Source organism: Octopus bimaculoides, chromosome 3, assembly GCF_046866305.1.
Source record: "Octopus bimaculoides isolate indiv1 chromosome 3, ASM4686630v1, whole genome shotgun sequence".
Lineage (NCBI taxonomy): Eukaryota > Metazoa > Mollusca > Cephalopoda > Octopoda > Octopodidae > Octopus > Octopus bimaculoides.
Window position 1 is genome coordinate 17,656,525 of NC_142930.1, and position 24,787 is coordinate 17,681,311.

The window sequence follows — 24,787 nt, forward strand, 5'->3', positions numbered from 1 at the left end:
CTTATGAGTGATATCAGGATTCCGAAGCAACTCTTTGGCTAATTCCCAACAGGAAGGCCAGTTGGAAGGCCACTCGCGCACTTCAAAGACAAACTAAAAGACAATATGAAGCGATGCAACATGCCCTTTTCTTACTGAGAAAACAAAGCATCAGAACACAGGATCTGCTGCCACTCCTGCTTCTCCTCAGTTCAAAGATCTGAGCAAAGTCGACTCCACCATCGGGAAACCTTACTTGTCATTGTGGTTTTGTGTCACGAAGCAACGCAGGCCTTGCCGTCCACTCAAGAAAACATATAATGGCTGATCTACAAGCACTCAAGCAAACTGAGTCCTCAACTTGTTCCATTTGCCAAAAGGTTTGCAAGGCACCAGCAGGTCTCAAGAGACATTCGTGTGCAACGATCATGATTGTTGCTTTGTTTTACTGAATCCTCATTTGCCGTTCACGACGAGACAATCCGTCACCCATATATACACGTGTGTGTGTGTGTGTGTGTGTGTGTGTGTGTGTGTGTGCCCGCGTGTGAGCGCGTGTGTGTGTGTGTGTGTATTTGTATCTATCTTTGTCATCCCATCACTACTTCACAACCGGTGTTGGTATGTTTCTGTCCCCTTAACTTAGCGGTTCGGCAAAGAAACCGAAAGAATGACTATTAGGCTAAAGAAATAAGTTCTGGGATCGATTTGATCGACTAAAACCCTCTAATGGCGAGGCTGCAACATGGCCATAGTTAAATGAGTGAAACAAGTAAAAGAATACATATGTGTGTATATCTAAATATATGTGTGTGTGTGTGTGTGTGTGTGTGTGTGTGTGTATACATTTATATATACACACATTTATATATGTATTATGTGTGTGTGTTTGTCTTTGTATTTGTGTATGTCCCTCAAGCGCTTGACAACTGGTGTTGGTTTCTTTACATCTACGTAATCTAGCGGTTTTAGTAGAGAAGGGTTAGAAAATTTCCCGGCTTAATAAAATAAGTACTGAGGGCCGTTTGTTCGACTAAACCCGTCAAGGCGGTGTCCCGGCATACCTAACGAGCAGTGGTTAAAGCAAGTAAAAGACCAAGGGAAAAGAAGCAAGAATATGCTTTAAAATCCTTTCAAAATAAAACGAAACATTTCATGAAATGCAATTTCCTTAAAAATGCTTTTATTTATATTTTATATATTTTAAAAACTTGGCACTTCACAAAAAAAAAAAGACCTCGTACACAAAATTAAAAAAGAATTTGAATTTTGAAATGCTGGTTACATGAATTCAGAAACACGTTAGTGTCACAATTTTCCCATGATTTCTAGTTTATAAAGAAATACAAGTGTAATTTATTGCGCATTTGTACAACAGAGTCTTGAAAATGCAGTTTTCTGTACAAGTTTCATCTGAATTTTGTTTTTACTAGAATGACATCTATATATACACACACATACACACACGTTATGCACTTCACCTTTGACTAACATCAGTCCTCCTGAAGAATATTATGACTTTTTCATATGATTCGTTCCATTTTATTTTGCCGACAGTGAGTCGCCCAAAGTCTGTATATCCCGTTAAATTGTTGTGTCGTTTCCCAAGACACATAGAGCCAGTCACCCTGTTTCCATGGCGCATAAATGATTACGACGTTTCTCCCGAACGAGACACCATTCTTTCGCAGATTTCCTCCTTTCCAGCTAAGTGGACTCTAGCAATGTGAGTAAAGTGTTTTCCGCAAGAATACAACGCATCGTCCGGTTCGAGAATTAAAGCCTTGATCTTGCAATATCCTTGATCTGATAGCACTCAGACGCAGATATATGTTGGTATATATATATATATATATATATATATATATGTATATATATATATATATATATATATATATATATATATATATATATATATATATATATATATATATATATATATATATAGTTTTAGGGAAAGGAACCAAGGCTCATGAACTCATCGATGAAAATCCACTGTCACATATAGAAAGATTAATAAGTAAAAGCACAATAAATAAGTATAATATAATGCAAAGTAATGATAATAAAGTAATGATAATAAAACGACTACACATGTTTCATAACCAATTTTCAAATAGAAAACTACTTTAATATAGCCGATATTCAGATTTTTTACTTCCTTTTAAAAAATACAGATTTTGTGAATCAGTTTAACTAGATCCCATGCATACGTGGCACTCTCTCAGTTACAAAGATGAGGGTTCCAGTTGATCCGATCAACGGAACACCCTGCTCGTGAAATTAATGTGCAAGTGGCTGAAGACACCACAGACACGTATACCCTTAACGTAGTTCTCGGGGAGATTCAGTGTGACACAGAGTGTGACAAGGCTGGCCCTTTGAAATACAGGTACAACAGAAACAGGGAGTAAGAGTAAAAGAAAGTTGTGGTGAAAGAGAACAGCAGGGCTCGCCACCACCCCCTGTCGGAGACTCATGGAGCTATAAATGTTTTCCCGGTCCGGGAGTCGAAACCGCGATACTACGACCGCGAGTCTGCTGCCCTAACCACTGGGCCATTATGCCTCCACAGGTCCCATACATATATATTTGTGTGTGTGTGTGTTTGTGTGTGTGTGTGTGTGTGTGTGTGTGTGTGTGTGTGTGTGTGTGTGTGTGTGTGTGTGTGTGTGTCTCTGTGTGTCTCTGTGTTTAACTATGTAGCAATAGCTCAGACCCTCAGAAATTCCGGGTTGGTGTTCGGAGTGCTAGAAGACCACTGGGAGTGAGGCACCCCTCAGCTTTTGTTTAAGCATCTCTCTACGAGAAGGTCGCTCTGATATAAAACTAGATATGCATGGAATGGCATCGGACATTTTGTGGATTTTTTACTTGAACTTGAGATCATGGCGTTCCCACATTCCTGAGCCTCCGACTCATATTTGTAGTGGGTAACTTGCCCTGGTTTGTTTCTGAGTCGCGTCAATAGGGTAGAAATGGTCTTTGAGGTGCTGTGTAAGCCTTATTGGTCCCAAAATATATATGTATATATATATATATATATATATATATATATATATATATATAAAATTATCGGCATACACACATATCTGCATATATTTAAGTATATGTACCATTATATATATAATGTGTAAGTGTTTGTGTGTGTGTGTGTGTGTGTGTTTGTGTCTGCGTGTGTGTGTATTTGGGTGTGTATGTATATTAAAAAAAGAAAGTTTTGAGTGAAATGAAGTGAAAATGGTGTGAGAAAAATAGGCGTCACCTGAAGTTGGCATTTTGTGCACACAAACACACACACACACGCACACTCGCAGACTCAGACACACACACACACAGACGCGGGCACACGTACACACACACACACACGCACATACATATATATACCCGCACGTATACATCAAATAAATTTTTTAAAAAATAAGAGAAGTAAGTCTACCAATTAAGCGAACTTCCAAGACCCTGAAACATTTGAGTGGGGAATGCGAAAAAGCGTAACAAACTTATCCAGGTTTCTCAGGGATTTCTGTTTTGCTTTTTTTTTAAGTCTCCTTCCATTTGTATCTGTGTCTCCCCCCTCTCTCCCTCTCCCCCTCTCTATCTATCCCTCTCTCACTCTATCTCTCTCAATCACCGAGATTTCTTTCACTGTGAAACAAATTTGGTTAATAAGGCAAACTGCATTGTCTGACTTTACATGAAATGATTTGAATATAATCTGATCTTACTCTGCCTAAATCGTTTCACTTAAAACTTTCCACAAAATCTCCAGCAGAAAAAGCTTAAACACACACAGAGTAAGAAATACAAATGTTTCTTTCTTTCCGGAAGAAAGTAATATTTTATTGGCAGTTAGCACCGAAGACATTTATACAGTATATTTTTGTTGTTCGTAGTTTTGTTTTGAACTATTCATGCTTGCATGAATTTTACTATTTAAACTCATGTTTTCTCACATGTTCCCTTTCATTTTAGCCTGTTTTTTCTGTTTGTTTGTAAGGAATGTTTTGCCTCTATTTTTTTCTCTCTCTTTTTCTTTTCTTTCATTTGTTACAGTAGAAAGCACGAAGATTAATTCCAGATGTGTATCTGAAATAATAGGAATACCTTTATATATTTATATATATTTATTGTTTACTTGTTCGTTGTTCTTCGTGCATGTTGTCGGTGGTGGTGGTGTTGCTATTATTGTCTTTATTTTATTTTAGTGTTACCCTATGTCCGATATGTTTTGGTCAATGATGTTCATTCAAGCATGGGGGACTAATTCTTTTGTACACCGTGAGAGATTATCTCTCTACAAGACAAACCAGCAGAATGTTCGAGAATAACTGTTGGAGATGAGTTTGAAAACTCGAAATATCGGCGAAACTATCTTACAGGTACGCATTTACTCAAACGCAGAGAGATGACTGACATCTATTCCTGAAATGGCTGGAACCAAGAAATTTGAAAGACGGCATCACAGTTTTCCATTCACAGAGTGAGCTTTTGTTACTTCATATTCGATGTACTCCCACGAGTCTTTTTTAGCTGCTGCTAAACCTCACCGTTTTATTTATATCTTCTATAACAGACAAACGATAGTGCCAGTCAGAAGCATTAAACACCTAAAAAAAAAGCAATTCATGTCGCAACATTTATTTTCTGTATTTTTTTTTTTTTGTTTAACTGCTGCTTATGGTCGAATTATGATTGAATTGTGTTTAGACCACTAACAGCAACAATAACAACCAGCAAACGATATGTGATAGATCTTTAAAGTGCGAAAATAAACTCGTGTAAAAGACATAATAATGTATCATTTTTGACTGTCAGTTCAGAGTATAATACAGATAGTAGTAAACAATATATAAAACACCTAGAAAAAAAATTAATGTATTCCTTAATCCTTGATATCTTTGTGTGGGTTATCCTCAGCTTAGAAAAATTCTTAGTACGTTGCCAAGGACAACTAAATAAGGTCAGTAATTGCACATACAAAGGATTGTTGAATTTGATGTAGATGCATGCGCGTGATGAACCTGCGACGCACATTCAGTTCGTCGGGAGCTTATCACTTTTGTATAGCCGTGACACTGAAATTCTCATACCATAAGTTGTAGTTGATTAACTCCATGATATGGCATCTGCTTATTTTGATGTTTCAGAAAAGATAAAAAGCTAAATTGACATTAGCAGAATTCGAACCCCCGAAACACAAAACTTAGATTACACTGTCAAGTAAAATTTTAATGCTTTTTTTTTTTTTTTTTTGTCAATGAGTATTATTTCTTATTTATTTCTATTCTAGAAATCAAAGGAAATGACTACTATTTCCTTCAAACTTGACTTTTGTGACCTGGACGTCAATGTTTTGAAACTGACATATTTCCTATTACATTTCAGACATATTCAGCACAGACTTTCTGAAGCAGAGATATCGTAATAGCAAATATTCTGCTCAGTACCACAGATTTGCTTGTCAGTTGCTTGACCATAACCGTTTCAGCATGTCCCTTAGTAGCTGACAATATGTGCATCTCTGATCATGAGCAAGAGTAGTTGGGGAGCGTCATAGCTATGTGTTGAATAAATATAACAAAAGCAGTTTGAAGGAAATATTAGCCATTTTTCGTACTTTCTAGAAGTAAGCAAATAAGAAATAACAATGCTACCCAAGTACAAAAATCATGTTACACAGTGTTATTATTATGGCTCAGTCAGAAGACAAAGAACAACAACCTGGATTTTTGTAGGACTTCCGTGTCTTATAGAGGAATGTTTTGTAGTTCGCTGCTAACAAATATTAAAACTTGTGTAAGTAGCTCAGTGGCGATGTGTAGACAGGTTAGCATAAAGGGCAGTCTCCTAAGGACTCACCTCCGTGTTGTATTTGGTACTGTTCTTCCACTTTGAGAACCACTTTCTCCTGTATCTTTTAACAAGCAATGGCACTACATAAGGAAATGTGCAATAAGAAGTAGAACATTCAAACAGCAAGTTATTACAAGAGTAGATTCGGATATCCTGATTACTATTAATCCCTTCTTATTCTGGCACAAGACCAGCAAATTTGAGGGATGGGGAAGTCGATGGTATCGACCCTGGCGCTCAACTGATACTTATTTTATAGACTCCAAATAGATGAAAAGCAAAGTCGACCTCAGCGGAATTTGAGCTCAGAACGTAAAGACAGAGAAGAAATGCCGTTAAGCATTTTGTCCAGCTTGCTATAACGATTCTGCTCGTAACTGGAAAGTTTGCCGCAGGAAAATTCGCCTCAGGAATTTTGACCGTAGGAAAGTTCGCCGCAAGACAAAAGATGAATTGTCCCTCTTTGGTATATAATTGTTTCAACCAATAAGAAGGGGTAAAGCAATTTCTTAACTCATTTAAAATTTCTTTATTCATTCAACAATATTTTTTTGGGGGGTGGGGGTAGCCAACCCATTACAATGGTCTACCAAGTGGGAACTAGCAGAGGCAGTGGGAAATTAGTTGATAGCCTTAACTTTGTTTATAGGATAGATCAAAAATACGGTGAAAAAATATATTGGAAATGTGAAAATAGAGAATGTAAACCAAGAGTGTAAACCGTGCTGGGAAATGATAATTTATCTATATGTAAAACATTCAGTAAGCATTGCCATCCTTCTCATACTTCAAAACCAAAAGTTTACATTGCAAAAGCGAAATTGAAATCACTAGCCACTAATTCACAAACTTTTACACGGTCGTTAATTGCAGAAATGTCATCTAATTTCTGATGCTGACGTCATCGCATTTGTCTCTAATATTAGAGGTTAGAGGTAAAAGAAAAGCCAAGCTCCCCCGATCCCAACCGGAATAAGTGGGAATATAATACCTGAAGAATACAGGTTTCCTGAAAATGCTTTGAAGATTTTATTATACACTAGTGGTGCAGATAATCCGGAGAGAATTTTAGTGTTTGGCACACAAGCTAGGTTAGATGAGAATAATAAGGATTGGGCTTGTGATCGTACTTTTAAATGCAGCCCAGATATATATTATCAGTTGTTCACGTTACATATTGTCATACGAAATATTAGCACACTACGACTTTTTGTTTTGCTACCTATTAAATCATAAGTAACGTACAAAAGGCTTTTTAGCGCTTTGAAGGACTTTCACCCATCATTGAGCCCGAAACCTTAATGGTTGATTTCAAGGAAGCAATTATCAATGCTTTCTGTGATATATTTCCAACAAATATGGCTAAGAATATCTATCGCCACATTGCGGATATCGGTTTAAAGTCTCGCTACCAAACAGACGCAGAATTTAACAAAATCAAATGCTTCACTGCATTAGCATTTCTTCCAATGTGTGATGTTATTGATGGTTACTCTCCCTTGTCCCTGGGTTGAACGTTAGTCTTCCAAAACAACAATACTTACTATCATCTGCTAGGCGAACATAAAGAAATCTGCATCACGTATATGAACTCATTCACCTCCCCTGTCATATCAGAGTAGCTAGGCTCAGTCGGTGGCAAAATCATGAGAGTGTTAACAGAATATCTTCCAGTATTTGTTTTGACACTCTGCGCACTCAGTTCAAATCATACTGTGGTATGTGTATTTCTGCATCCCCTACATCAGGTCTAAGGTGCGTTTCCACAAGTGCTATGCATAAAGTTTGATTGCTTGCAGCAAGGTCTTTCAGGAACGAGGCTTTTGATTTACAGTTGCCGTGCAACAGTCCTCCTATATTTAGAAGAAATATTTTTGTGACGTCTGTATTGGGGATAGTGGTGAGCATCTTGTATCTGTTGTCGACGGTGGCCTTGTGTGATGGTGGGTGTGTTCCAAGCCTATGTTTGTAGCTAGGCCAGCTGCTGTACAATCTTTTGTATCATGCACAAAAAGATTGTTGTTCTATATATATATATATATATATATATACATATTACACGACGGATTTTCACAGATTTTATCTATCAAATTCACTCACAAGACATTGGTCGGCCAGAGGCTATTGTACAAAAAGCACTTACCCAAGGAACCTTGAAGTGGAGCTGAAACCGAAACCATATGGTTGCAAAGTGAGCATTTTAACTACACAGTCATGCACATTTTTTTTTAACCAAACGAAATCTGATACCAATATTTTCCAAATACTTTCGTTTGGTTCATCTCTCATGTATGTGAATCAAAGACCAATATTTCTTTGTGTGTGCATTGTATTACAACATAGCGTTTTAAGAAAACCCCACCCCCTGTATTAAATATGTTAAGACTAACTTAGCAATACTTCTTTCCATTGATTCCCGATACAGAGAGAAAAACTTAACTAGTTGGTATTTCGTAATGAGAAATGTTCCCTAATGTAGGATTGAAGTGGTGAAGAAATAAACTGTAACAGTAAATGGTGATAAATAAATAAGATGTGAAGTTCGGATTCCACTTACAACGAAGTGAGCTGAGTCAGCTTTGTGCAGTTTTTATTCATCTCCACACATAATTGTGCTATCTGCATCAGTACTACAAGCACATATACATGCAACCGTACATGTGTACATATATAAATACTTGTAGAATTATGTGTAAAATATATGCATGTGTATATATTATACATACACACAGCACACATAATTATTTATATATATATATATATATACGATACATACATACATGTGTGTGTGTCAGTGCGTGTGGTGTATGTGTGTGTGTGTTCAGAATTGCTCACACGCAGTCACACATATGCGCATATGATACGTGTGTGTATGAGTGTATATACAATTTATTTTACTTGGTTCACCTGCGATTGAAGGTCGAATATATGCTTACATTTTTAAACAAAGATGAACCTACAAATACAAAGATTCGTGCATGAGAAAGAATTATTCTCTTTCAAGTAAGAATTCTTTGTCTTAACACGTTTCACTTTCTTTAAATATTCTATTATACATCTGAACGCGCGCATGCGTATAAGTGAGTGTGTGTACATACATACATACATACATACATACATGCATACATTCATAAAGAGCGAAATAAAATAAAATGGAGTAGTTCACTGAGATGATAGTACATGGGTACTTGGCACGAAAAACGCAAATCATAGAAGAGATTGATCATGTTAAAAGCTTGGCATAGAGTACCGACAAGATTATGACATCCGACTTTGAGGGCTACCTCCATGAAATTCAAGAAGAGATCCCCACCAGGAACCTACAGCATAACAGGCAGACAACAAATGTAAGCTGTGCAAGACCAAGTGTGAAAGCATCAACCACATTATTGCCAACTGCGTGAGAATGGCTTCCAGTTATTATCGTTCCATGAGGCAAAATGCGGTGACCAGAGCGGGGTGGAACATGTAACAAAAATGAAAACACATACAGACGAAGTTGACTATATTGGAACCGATGTGTCGAAAGTATATTGGTGGAACTTAAAAATTAAAACAGACACCAAATTAAAATACAACTGCTCAGATATTATGTGGGACCATAAGGAAATGATATGTTCTGTTGTGGAAATAAGCTATCCTTTGGAAACTAATGTGGTTACAAAAATACAAGAGAAGGAGATTATCTATGGACCATTGATAAGGAGTTGGTAAATCCATTACCCCAGATACCCTTCGAGTTTCATACCTATTATCATTGGAGCAACAGGATGCATACGAACCCGTCTGGAGCAAGATATGGCTGAACCTGAGTTCTTGAAGAAAGAACTCAAATCCTTAATCCATACATTATAGATGATTGTGATCTCTAGGACTATAAGAATCTGCAAGACCATCTTAAGATGTCTTCCTTCACAATTTTGCCACCAAGAAAGCGGACGGTCAGAATTTACTCTAAATTAAAAAGAGATAGAGAAGAAGATAACATACACGTATATATATATATATATATATATATATATATATATATATATTATTACAAATTAAATGCTTGCTGATCCCTTAATTATGTTTATATATATATATATATATATATATATATATATATATATATATATATATATATATATATATATATATATATATATATATAAATGGATGAACAAACGAAAGACAGTACCATTCAACGCATTCATTTAAAGTTGTATTCTTCTTTTATCCTTCTTATACACGACGGGCTTCTTTCAGTTTCCGTCTACTAAATCCACTCACAAGGCTTTGGTCGACCCGGGGCTATAGCAGAAGATGCTTGCCCGAGATGCCATGCAGTGGGACTGAACTCAGAACCATGTGGTTGGGAAGCAAACTTCTTACCACACATCCACACCTATATATATATATATTTAATAAGAAGCTGATTAAGCGCCAGAATACTTAAAGTTTCATTGACACAAAGCGCGTCCACATCATCAGATTTTTGGGGTAACAATGAACAGAATTTAAAAGAAATTTAACATAACACCTATGTGGGAAACTTTAAATCTCTATTGGTCAGCTCAGCTCACCTCAAAAGATGGTCTACGTAATATATGTACTCCTTCAGGTGTAAGGGCAGGGCAAACTTCAACTCATAGTCCTGCTTGATCCGAAGACCATCAAATCGACTTCTTCAATATTACACGAAGCATATTTGTCAGTGTCTACCTTACTCGTATTTGCTGATCCTGACGTCATGAGAAAGTAGCTATACTCCACAATCTTGCAGAATCTACCAAAAGAATAACCGATCTATTCTATTACTCTCATTAGAGATACGCTCTGTTCATTAACTTCAAACCTTTGTTAACCTGAAAATACCACCTTAAGCCTAGCTGACACACGCACAAGTACAGGGAATATGATCCCTGGTGTTTACAGGGATATTACGGCTTCTGGCAGGCACAAATTCATATGTAACCCAACACCAGCAAACTGGTTACCTCTGTACGCGATAACTGTTGTCACTGAAATGTTACACTCTACACTGTAGTGTTTCCCAAACTTTTCGCGCCAAATTGCAATATCGCCTACCTATCAGCCAACAAATGCTCCATCACCCACCTGTGTAAAAAAAAAAACCAAACGCAATCGACTGCATCGACCTCAAACGGATTACTATACCAGTTTGGAATATTCAGTAGTCAAATCGATAAAAGTGCATCCTTATTCTAGGCATGCCTAGTAAATGCAGAATTAATTTCTAAAAATTCTTTGTCACCCACAAAATGTTCACATCGCCCACCAAAATCTCAAATCGCACACCATTTTCTAGAAATTCACCCATCGCCCACCTGTAAGTTGAAATCGCCCACTGGTGGGCAATATGGCCCACTTTGGGAAGCTATGCTCTACAGAATACCGACTAACTGATGCCAACGTTCAGTATACCTTACCATATGCTGTGAAAGAACTGATGGAGAATGGAATGTAAAAATGATTTTACTAGATAGTTATAAAAGTCATGTGATCTATACTGACCAATGAAGATTTAAATATTTTCATCTAGAGGTCATTTTAAATTGTATTTAAATATTTTCTCTCTGTTCTGACTCCCAACATCTGGTAATGTGAATGTGTTCTGCGCCACGAAACTTTGGTCGCTCAGTCATTCAAGTGTGAATATGATAGATCACAACATTACGATTTCAGCATAATCTATCGCAAACTACATGATCTTAGCTTAGTTCGAAAACTAGAAAAATGGCTGCATGACCTTTCACTAGACGGGATTCAAGTTATAACAGCCAACATTATTCATTCAATCATAATGAGGACATTATCGCTTAAGATGCTTACCTAAGTTATACGAACAGTCACTCTCATTAGTTATGCTAATGATATCAAAATATGAAAGGCAACCAAGAGCTCCGATGACGTCAAAACGTCCTGAAATATCTCATTGCAATATTCAAATGCACTGAGGAAAACAACATGCAATTTAATGCCTGCAGAATGATTACATTTTGCAACTAGGATACACTGGAGCTGGAGAGAATCCTAGAGTCAAAATAAGTGTATGACATAGGGATAAAGATGAGAAATGATGCATCGCTTCAAATTATTAAAAAGACAACAATGCGCAAGCGATTGGCATGATGGTTTCTGAGATTATCTGGAAAAGAAGACAGGAATCTCTGCTGGTTCTATAAGTATGTTGGTCAACCTGATGAAGTACTGGAACAATTGAAAACTCTGAGTCTTCAGGCTGGAAAGATATATAGTTATATATGTGAATATGTGCGTGTATGTGTGCGTGTATGTGTGTGTGTGTTTAGAAGTTTAGAAGAACTGGCATCAAACTTTGACAATGAGAACTGTGACATTCTCCAAACTCGACGTCACAGTATATTTCCCTCTACGTACTCCATCCAGAGTTATGACAAAATGCTCTAATAACTTGTCGTTCTATGACCCATTACCTTCCGATATCCTGACGTCGAACATCGAATGGATCATCAAATATATTACGGCAACATTCAAACATTTTTCTGTCTAAAACCTGAGAACCTACGTCGCGGTAATAAAATGATAAGAGGAATATGGTACTAAACTCCATCATACCTACAAAACTAATTTTGAGGCATAGTAACATTGATAGGTCACACTTGCATACCTACAGGCCATAGAATAAAAATTGATAAAGTGATAAAAGGCTATAGATAGATAGACAGATAGATAGATAGATAGATAGATAGATAGATAGATAGATAGATAGATAGATAGATAGATAGATAGATAGATAGACAGACAGACGGACGGACGGACGGACGGACGGACGGACAGACAGACAGACAGACAGACAGACAGACAGACAGACAGACAGACAGACAGACAGACAGACAGACAGACAGACAGACAGACAGACAGACAGATAGATAGATAGATAGATAGATAGATAGATAGATAGATAGATAGACGTAGGAAGTAAGTCTTTCCGTATGTAGGGTCAGTTTTGTAAAATAATTACATCAAACCTAAATAGATTCAGAGCTTATATTGCCCTCAATTGTGCTTGTTGCGTTATAGTTCAAACAAAAGCATAGAACAGTTAACTGTGTACGCATGTGCATGTGTGTGTGTATGTGTGTGTAGGTGTGTCTGTGTGTGTGTAGGTGTGTGAGTATATTGGCTCTTTTTATCTTTAATGTAATTACTTTCTTATTGAATACCAGCTAACACTTGCCTTCAACCGTGTCTGGTTCATGAGTTCGTACTCATACCACTGGAACTGTCTGCTGAAATTCCTCCCCTCCTAATAAAAACATTATAATAAAGCACGATATTTGCCGTTAACGTTTTGTTAATCATCATTTGTACAACAGAATATGAAATACATGTGCTTGTGTGCGCACGTACATACATATGTGTGCGTGTGTGCGTGTGTGTGTGTGTGTGTGTGTGTATTCATATACATGTATAGTAAAAAAAGAATATATATATATATATATATATATATATATATATATATGTATGTATATATATATTACGGAGATGTCCTTGCATAGCAAGTGACTTGATCTGAGATTGTGTGCTGAAACAAAAACAATTGCAGCGTGGAAGATGTTTATGAGCCATTTAAGAACACAAAAAAAAACCGTTAGATTTACTTCAAAATTCAAATTTCATTTATGTCAAAATATTTTCGTCGCTTAGAACCCGCGACCTGTTCACTGACAAAACATCGTTTATATATCTATTTATTCTTTTATTCTTTTACTTGTTTCAGTCATTTGACTGCGCCCATGCTGGAATACCGCCTTTAGTCAAACAAATCGACCCCAGGACTTATTCTTAGTAAGCCTAGTACTTATTCTATTGGTCTCTTTTGTCGAACCGCTAAGGCTCCAGGGACGTAAACACACCAACATCGGTTGTCAGGCGATGGTGGGGACACACAAACACACACACACACACACACATACACACACACACACACACACATGCACATATATATCTACATATATAGACATACATACATGCAAACAAACATATGCACATACACACACATATGCACACAAACACACATACACACACAAATATATACACATATATACGTATATACACACATACATACACGCATACAAATACACACACACATACACACATATATATGTATGCACACATACACATAATACAGATGAATTCATGGAATTAGTTTTTATCAAGCTTAACTTCTTTCCTCACAATTTCATCAGCAGATATTTTATAATTTTCCCTTTTTAGAATCGTTTTTCGGTTTCTTTTCCTTCTTTCATAGCATATTTTCCCGTTCTTTTTCAATCTTTTTTAATCAGTAATTTAAACTGATATATTTTAATTTTTTACCTTTTGTTGTCCTCTTCCCTAACTTCATCTCTTAATTGGATGAAGTTTTCAACAAATTTATCAAGCAGTGTTTACAGATGATAATGGCCCGATAAATCTAAAATATTTAGATGTGTTGACCGTCTTGCCAATATCGCCACAGTTTATACCATCACTACACCAGCACCAGCACCAACACCGCCATCATGATACCATCACCAGCGCAACCACGATCATGTTTCAGGCTTTTCTTATATATGAAATTTCTCTCGTTATTTCATTTGAGCGTAATGGAGGGTGATTTACATTTTGGTTTTATATTTTTTTAGATTCATTTCTTGCGACCCAAATTTTAAGTTTCACTTTGTATATCTATGCATTTATATGTGTGTTTATATGTTTATACTTGTGAGTGAGTCAGTAGGCAGTGTTTGTCTCTGTGTGTGTATAGGCACGTACTTGTTTATGCGTGTGTATCTACATCTGTGTGCATGTGTAGGTACGTGGGTGTATATCTGATTGTATATATTTGTGTGCATGTATATGTATGTGTGTGTATACGTGCGTGCGTGTAAAATAAAATAAAATAACATAACAAAGCCAGGGCAATTTGATATTCCTAGGACTTTCTATTGAAAGGTGGTCTTACAGCTGTTTCAAGGATATAAATGATATCCCAGCATCAGAGACGAGATAAAAAAAAAGCTTCAATAGAAGGAAATGGTAGAGTTCATTTTTTTAGAAGTTATTCTGGAGAAGGAGAGATATACAAGAAATTGGATATAATGCAGAAAGTATGAAAGGGAAATAGGAACATAAAAATACATTTTGGGGTCTTCTGTAGGCCAAATCATCTCAAATATATGTATATGTATGTATATGAGTGTATGTACAGAAATATATGTGTCTATATATACGTGCGTATGTGCATGTGTATGTATATATTCTTCGTGCATGTATTTATATACGTATGTGTGTGTATGTGTGTGCATGTATACATTTATGTATGGATATGGTTATAAGCATGTATGCATGTATGTATCTATGTGTGTTTGTATGTATGTATGTACGTATATACGTGTCTGTATGAATGTACTGAAATACCTATACTATCGTATGGGTCTCTCTCTCTCTCACTCTCTCTCTCTCTTCGTGTTTGAATTCATTTGTATGTGTGTATATATAGGTGTGTATGCATGTATACATGCATATGGATATATATAGATAGATAGATAGATAGATAGATATGTTGTGGGATCTATATTTTTTTACTGTGCGTCTTAAAGCGCACAATTAATAGTAGAAAACCTTTCTGGATACGAAACGTCGAAAGTTGTGCGTGGAACACGAACCCACATCTCCTGGAGACTTGACAGCAGTTCTACTACTAGACTAAAAACAGTCCTTCGAATGTTTATCTCCATTTTAGAAACTTTATTCTTACCAGCGAGAATCGTTCATTGCTGACGTCATAAAAGCTTTAAAAGCTTTCAAACGAATGTGAATTTCTTTCTTTTTTTGGGGGGGGGGGGGTTGGAGGGAGAACAATGGATCTCGAAGCACATAAAGCTATAAATAATTTCTCGAAAGTTTCTAAAATTCTTTTAACACCAAATACACACACACACACAGATAGATAGATAGATAGATAGATAGATAGATAGATAGATAGATAGATAGACAGACAGACAGACAGACAGACAGACAGACAAAAAGACAGACAGACAGACAATCAGACAAACAGACAGACAATCAGACAAACAGACAGACAATCAGACAAACAGACAGACAGACGAGCAGGCAGGCAGATGATAGATAGATATGTTTCTTTATTAGCCACACAGGGCTCAACATAGAAGGGACGAAATACAAATGAAGAGTTTTTCTTTTCGAGGGGGGCGAAAACAAAGCAGAAAAAAAAGACAAACAAAAGTGGGGACAACGATGAAAAAAAAACATCGTAAAACGTTTGGGGTATTTACAAAAATTACGAAATAATACAGAAAATTACCAATAAATGGGGAGGTTATCCGTGGAAAGAAAAACCTACGAAAAGACCACGGTAACCTCGGTCCTTAGTGTCACAATTTGTTAAATAAAATTTCTTTTATTTATGCAAGAAACGTAAGTAACTCTCTGTTTACAAAATTTTAAAACGTTTTATAGAATCATGGTCATGGTGACTTCGTCATTTATACGTGCCATTCTTGCTACATGTATCCATCTTTTTTCGAAACATTTGCTAGACAACACTTGCCTCTCTACTCTCACCTTCCTTTTCAAGTGATACTCGAAAAAGTTGATGAGAGATTGACCAGAGAGGAAAGTATTTGTCTCTAATCCTTTCAGACGCGTCCACCAGATGCATTCTTTCGCCATAGCCACAAGTACGATAAATACAGCTCTTCCTTCCCGTTTAAAGGAAGGAGGCGTGACGATATTGACGATAGACTCGGTTGATAAACCGACTCGTCCCACACGCGACAGCAGTCGTTCGACATAAGCCCACAGCTCCGAAATGGTTGGACACTGCACGAGTGCGTGCAGAACGGTTTCGTCGCTCTGACCGCATCTCGGGCAGGTCGGCCCCGCATTTCGCGAGCCGTGTCTATAGAGCTTATCCCGAACGGGTAGCGCTTCTCGGTAACACTGCCAGGCCAGGGATCTCTGGAAGTTGTCCATAGGTCCCGGCCCGAAAGTCGTCCTGAACAGGCGGGTCAGGTATTCCTCGTCGACGACCAGGTTCGCCCCGAGATCGTCGTCGTACCTGCCCTCCACTAATCCCCTATAGAATGACTTCGTTGTGATGCAGCCGCTCAAGGTCGATCCGGGACGGCAAAGTTGTTGCAGAGCAACGCGACACTCATGGTGCCATTCACCATTCCTCGGCCTCGACTGCAGCTCGGTCATGGAGACGAGCTGCGGGAAAGCGCGTCGCACAAACGGCGACCACACCTGCTCACCGTCGTCTACGTAGAGCCGGAGATGTCGCAGTCACAGCGCATGTCTGCGCATCATCAACCACGGTATGCCCAGCCCTCCTTTCAGCGGGTGTTGGCAACAAACGGATCGCCTCACCATCGGAACGCTTCCTTTCCACAAAAAGCGGAAGAGGATGCGCACCATTTCGGTGATGGCGCGATCGGGACAAGGCACGACGGTCAGGCGGTATTCGATGACGGACGCGATGTACGCGTTCGCCACCTCCGCCCAACCTTTTAGGGACAGCTTCCTCTCGGACCATTGCCGGCAGAGAGTGGCCACCCTACTCGTTATCTCGTCCCAGTTCTTCTCCGTTTGCAGGTCCGGACCGAACCAGACTCCGAGCAACTTGACCGGACCGTCCGTCCAGCGTCCCACTACTGAGGCGCTGCCGGACGGTATGGGCTTGCTTCTCCAGGTGCCGAGCAGCAAACCCACCGACTTATCCCGGTTGATTTTCGCTCCCGTCACCGCTTCGTAGTCTTTCAGAGTCTCGCCGACAAGCTCGATGTGCTCGTGGCTAGACGCTATGACGGTGACGTCGTCCGCGTATGCCGACACGCTCGTCCCGCACCCCAGTCCTCGCGGGATGCCCCTCAGCGTCGCCAGCTTCCGCAGTAGTGGCTCGAGAGTCAATACGTACAGGAGCGGCGACAGGGGGCATCCCTGACGAACCGAACGTGCAATGTCGAATGGTCCCGATAGACGTCCATTGACGCGAACAACCGAACGGATGCCCGTGTACAAGGCAGCCATCCAGCCACGGAAAACGGGACCGAAGCCGGCCGCTTCGAGGACGGCCTCCAAGTATCGATGGTCTACCCTATCGAAAGCTTTGGATTGATCCAAATTGATCAGGGCCCCACCCATACCAGGTTCCTTAACTACCCTCTCTATGATGTAGCGCATCAGATGGAGGTTGTCATGGATGCTCCGGCCCGGCACGGCGCACGTCAGCGCCGTGCCGACCAGTTTCTCGATGACAAGCGCCAACCGCTTGGTTAACACCTTGGCCAAAATTTTCAAGTCTGCATTGAGCAGAGTGATGGGCCTAAAGTTATCTATGGCGTCCCTCTTGTTTGGATCTTTCTTCAGCAGCGTTACCGCTCCTCGGCTCACAAAACCTGGAATTCTCCCGTTCTGCTGCCAGTTGCAGTACACGGCCGCCAAGACGTCTCCAAACAAGTCTGGCATACAGTTGTAAAGCTCGTAGGGCAGACCACCAAACCCGGAGATTTGTCCGTCGAGCAACCCGCCATCGCGTCCCTCACCTCCTCCGCCGTGATGACCCCTACGCAGCACTCCGCCTCTCTTGCCGAGAGTCGTGGCAAGCTGTGCAGGTAGGCACTGAAGTCTACCCTGCCTTCTCGCTCGCCACTCCTCCCAAACAGTCGGGCAAAATGACGCTGAAACGCCTCGCACATCTTGCTCGGCTCGAGCAATTCGCGCCCCTGTTTGTCTACCAGAGACCGGATGGTGGGTCTGTTACCCCGCTGCGCCTCCGAGTTGGGGTAGAGGGATTTTATTTTGTTGTGTAATGCTGGTGTTACATGATAAATTTTAATGTGTTTTGGCGGTGTTGTGCGTGGGTGGGTGTTTGTTTTGATGTCGTTATTTGTGATGTTTGTTTTAGAGTTGATGTAATTCATCAACTCTGTGTTTGTACTGTCTATTGTTGTTAGCATTGTCTTTTGTATATTACTATTGGTGTTAGTAGTATTTTCGGGAGATGTGAATCTCCCTGCTTTGTTTGTGTTTGCCTTTTGTTTTGTTGTTTTCTTACTGCGCTTCCTCCTTCCTTTCGTAGCTATTTTCCACTCCTCCCCACTCTCTTCATCCGATGAGAGTTCTGAGGAGTCAGAAAGAGGTAACGGCAAATTTTGTGCGTCTGTGTATGTTTCTGTGAGTGTTTGTGTTGCTGTTTTTGTTGGTGTTGGCTGCTTGTTATTTGTGTGTGGTGTATGTGATATGGGGGAGGGAGAGGCAGTCTTGGAAGTTTCTTTTTTTTTCTCTTCTGTTTTTGCAGTTTCTGTTGTCTTTTCTGTTGTGGTTAATGCTGATATTTCTGTTGTTGTTTTTTGTGTTGCTGGTGGTGTTGGTAGTAAAGTTTTTCTGTTGGGGGGTATTTGGTAGTTGCTTCTGTTGTTGTTGTTGTTGTTGTTGTTGTTTTTGTTTAGCGGCCAGAGGGCAGTCCTTTTTCAGATGTGCCTCGCTGTTGCATAGGTAACAGCGAGGCCGCCTGCCCTCTACCACTATATGTAACTTTTGGCTTCCTGCCAAACGGATGTATGGTGGGATTTTTTTGATTTCTTGTTTGAGTGAAACAAGATTTGTATGTTTTTTCCCGTCCAATTGCTTTCTCCAACGTTTATTTTCAGTATGTTAATGTTGTCCATATCAACACATATGGCCGATATCAACCATAGTGTGTCGATTGTTGGAGGTGCGTGCTTTATTGTTACCTTTGTTACCTTTTGGCCAAGGTAACTGGGTAACATTGTTATTTCAGGTGTGTGAAGAGTTAGCGTTGAATACGTCTTCGCCAACTCTTCATTTCGAAAAATCACCTGTGCTTGTGCAAATCTATAATAAGTAATATAAGATTTTTTATCCCAAATTGATCTCAAGCATCTTTCGATCTTGTCTATACTGGCCTGTTCCGGCCTTCTACTTTTAGTGTTTATTATTTTATAAATCATTGTTTTCCTACTTGTTTCCTCTAATATGTGTTGTGGTATGTTCAAATGTACTTCACCGCTTTCTTTGGTAATCAACTTCCTCGTTTCTATAATTTCCTTTGTCGTGTAGGACACAACAGTTTCACTTTGCTTCAAAGCTTCAGCAAAGTTTTTGTTTTTGTTATTGTTGTTATTGTTGTTGCTGGTGCTGGCACTGGTATTAGTGGCAGATGTGGTATTTGTGACTGTGTCAGTGGTGTTGTGGCTTTTTCCTTCCTCTCTTTCGCTTGCTGCTGGTGAAGAGAGCAAAGGTTGAGTTGAACTGTTGCTGCTGCTGCTGCTGTTGTTGTTGTTGTTGTCGTTGTTGGTGGTGGTGGTGGTGGTGGTAATGATGTCGTCACCAGAATTGGTGTTGACGTCAGCTTCTTTGGAGACATTGTCTATGTTCTGTTTTGTAACCTTGGTTACAATTTTGTTTTTGTTGTTGGTGGTGGTGATGGCGGTGTTAACACTTGAATTTGTGTGTGTAAATTCTTTTTTCTTTTTCTCCATTCTCTTGTTTAACTGTGAGGAAGGAAGACTATGAAATTCTTTTTCGAACGAAACACTGCAAAATTCAGCGTTCGTTTCACGAAACTTTTCATGGCTACAAGACGCCATCGTCTCAAAATAAAAATGGCTAGAAAGCCGAAATTGATTTTTAAATCCTGGAAATGTGCCACACAGGGCAGATTTCCGTTGCAAAAATCTTGCACCAGAGAGTCTATAAGTTGTTATACAACTTTCTATATAAAAATAAACTTTACAAAGAAACTTTTTAAAACATAAAAAGGCAAAACTTACGGAGCCGACACGCCTACCGTCCGTCCAGATAGATAGATAGATAGATAGATAGATAGATAGATAGATAGATAGTCACAGTATTCTTTCCTTCTTACCACACCACCAATCACCCTTCTCAAAATTCATTGTGTTTGTATGTTTATTCTTCAGCTGGCATTTCCCATTTTGGTGGAATATAGAACACATTAATGTAACTGGGTAATTTGAGTAATAACTGCTGTTTCCTAATTTTTCTATCGCCATTGTTATTTTTATTATTATCATTACTACCATTTGCTCTTTTATTATCATTATTATTATCATTATTATTATTATTATTATTATTATTATTATTATTATTATTATTGCTGTTCATAGTTGTTATCACTGCTGATTGTGGTGGTGGTGGTGGTGGTGGTGGTGGAGATGGTGGTGGTGACGGTGGTGTTTGTTGGGGTATATTTTCAGTGGTGATGATAAGCAGGGTTGACTTGTCGAGTGGAAAGATGACAAAATACGCTTTGTAAATTTAAATAAGAAGAAGCGGGACGGGGGGAAAAAAGGGTTGGGGTGAATGAAGTAGAGTGATACTTAAATTGATAACTTTAAAGAGATCTTGGAATAGTTGCGAGAAAACCATTGTTGAAAAGCGGTACAAAACGTGGCAATCATTACACACACCTACACCTACACACATATACATATACACACACACACACATATATATATATATATACATATATATATATATATATATATATATATATATATATATATATATATATATATATATATATATATATATATATAAGTATATGTGTGTGTGTATGTATGTGTGTGTATGTATGTGTAATGAATTAAAATTGTTACATTAGTTCTTGGTTGGACTTTGAGCGGTTAGTTTTAAAATCTTGAAATTTCAGTGGGTGGTATGCATGTGTAGCACATGCGCATACGCACGCACACGCAAACACACACATACACACTCACACACATACATGCACACACACACACCACACACACACACACACACGCACAACACCCATACACACATCTCTCCCTCTCTCTCTCTATATATATATATATGTATGTGTACATATATATATACATTCATATTTATATATATATATATATATATATATATATATATATATATATATATATATATATATATACACATACATTTATATATATATACAAACAAATATATATCTACGTAAATATATATATATATATATATATATATATATATATATATATATATATATATATATATATCCGAGTATATGTGTGTATAATTGGATAATTGTACATCCTATTTGACGCTAACGTTGACAAGACAAGTCCCTGTAATGTGTTTCTGGTTAGAAATATATCAGAAGGTTTGGTATATAAAAAAAGCATGTGACTTTTCTGTATTTAAATCTTTTGACTCATAGGAAATAAGTAAGCGCAAAGAATATATGTAAGTACGAACATCTGATCACCACAGTTAGCTGTAGGGATATATATCTGGATATGTCAATAGTTTTAAACTATAGCCACTGTTTCATCTTATAAAAGTGACCTAAATTTTACTCTGAATTTTTACCATTATTTTTGTTACTCGTATCATTCTAAACAGTAAATTACATCCATAGACATTCTAACTACCCTAGACATGTTACTAAGAATCTTCTCCCGAATATCTTATTTAGGCTTTCCCACTTTCGGCTAATGAACGATCTTTACAAGCTCATGCTAATGTTACTTAGTCAGAAGGGACTTTAGAGATAAAAAGTATTAAATAACAAATCTATAACCTGCCCAAATACGATAGTTGAAAAGAAATATAACCTGGTAATGTCTTCTATTAGTTTTTTAAAAAGTATTCTTAAACTATACATTCAATCAGATTTATCAGACTTTCTTATCCAACAACCCTATATAGTCACCTTTACTTAGCATACTATAACACATCTAAATTCAATAAACATAACAAATCATTATTAACTAACAAAAACTACCTGTGCAACTGCCTTCACCCCAGCAACTGACTCTCCCTAAAATCTAATTGCATGGCTATGTATACCTTGTACTAATGTTTAGTTACGACTAACGATAAATCAAAAGCTTATGTCGGTATAATGTCAAACATGTAGATTCACTCGTTCCATTTTACTGTGTGGGTGAAGTAGACTGTGCCTATCGTCTTTACAGGTCCTTCAAGACTGTTATGGTGGACGCGGTTGATAATTCTCTTGAACAGTTGTACGTTGACAACAACATAAACAAACGTGGGATGAGTAGAGATGGAAATTCCAGACGATCGACGTTCTCGTGAGGAACAATTAGAGGTTCTCATATGCGTGGGGTCTGAAGAGTGAGAATAGGAGAGACTATAAAATCGAGCATGTAGGAGTCTAGTGACACGAGTTAAATGAAGGCGGAAGAATAAATTTCATGAAAATAACAATGGAAGAAAAATGAACTGAAAATCACAGTTCAAAGACATCTTCTTTAGGAGTTTACAATGACATCATTGCCTTCCAGAGCAGTTCAGAACATAACAGAGCGAATCGCTACTATCTAAATGGAATAACTTACGTGGAATAATTTCTGGTTAAGAAGCCCAAAATAGGCAATTTCATGAAAATGATTTTTTATTTACTATCCCTGCACATAAAAAATAAAGGAGGATCAGAGTTTTTTTTTTAAAAAAAGGGCTTAGGGAACGCAATATAAAGCCATTCCAGTGGAACCTTTATGTTGAGACAGATATATGTATATACAAGAAAACGCCCCGGAAAGAGATATGCTTCTAGAAATCTATTACACTTTTACCTCAAAAATCTAATCCCACCCAGCATCATCGCCGAAACCATCACCACCACCAACACCACCACCACCACCATCACCACTACCACCACCATTACCACTACCTTAACATCACAGTATATGATTATCTTATCTGAGTAAAAATGTTTTACCTTTTTATTTATATCTGTCTTTTATTTTATTTTCATCATCTATTCTGTTCCCACGAGATTAATTCTACAAGTTAGAATGTTTAATTAAAACATTGTCATTTTATGTGGGGTGGGGAGTTTTTGTTTTGTTTACATCCTTTTCTTTATGCTGTTGAAATACTTAATCAGGAAGAAGAAATTCCTTCTCTTTGACTGCTAAACACTCATTTTCACCCATACTTTAGCACACACACACACACACACACACACACACACACAAAGTCGCCTTTCCCCCCTTTCTCTCTCTCCTTCCCTCCCCTATATATTTCTCTCTGATTCTTCTCATATCGTTTTCACAAACACCACCAATTATACGCACACTCTCAACTCTCATTTTCAGATCTATATATGTATATATATATATATATATATATATATATATATATATATATATATATATATACATATATATATATACACTCACACACACATATATATATACATATATCCATATATGTATGTATGTATGTATGTATGTATGGGTACATAGGAACTAGGGTGCTCATTACATGAAGGAACACTCAAAAGTGAGATATTCCAAGTAACGACAGAGTGAATCATCATCTTTGGGCGAATATATTTACACGTGTATATGTCTGTGCGTATGTATATATATATGTTTGTATGCATTTACTTATGAATATGTTTGTATGCATAGATAGATAGATAGATAGATAGATAGATAGATAGATAGATAGATAGATAGATAAACGTGTGCATGTACGTATATGATGTATGTGAGAGAGAGAGTGTGTGTGTGCATAGGTTAGTGTGCCTGTATGGAGTATGAATGTATATGCATGTGCGTAACCGTAAAAGAAAAAAAAATTAGTTTCATGTATCATGAGTTTGTTTAAAACACGATGTCGCTCTTTCTCTCCCTCTCTTTCTCTCTCTCTCTCTCTCTTTCTCTCTCTCTCTCTCTCTCTCTCTCCATATATATATATATATATATATATATATATATATATATATATATCTTGCCCTCTCTCCCTTTCATTCTCTGTTCTTTTGTTTTCCTCTGCTCCAATCCCTAACATTATCTTGCTGTCCTGCTAACACACATACACACACACTTATACACACACATACACACACTAACGCGTATTAGAAAACAAA

At 38.0% G+C, this 24,787-nt stretch overlaps 1 long non-coding RNA gene across 1 annotated transcript; it reads left to right on the forward strand.

Moving 5' to 3' along the window:
• The first annotated feature begins 3,632 nt into the window (after window positions 1–3,632).
• LOC128247425 (uncharacterized) lies at window positions 3,633–6,138 on the forward strand. The gene is made up of 3 exons (XR_008263812.2): window positions 3,633–3,776; window positions 4,188–4,462; window positions 5,368–6,138. It is a non-coding gene; the product is annotated as an uncharacterized LOC128247425 (long non-coding RNA).
• The last annotated feature ends 18,649 nt before the right edge of the window (window positions 6,139–24,787 follow it).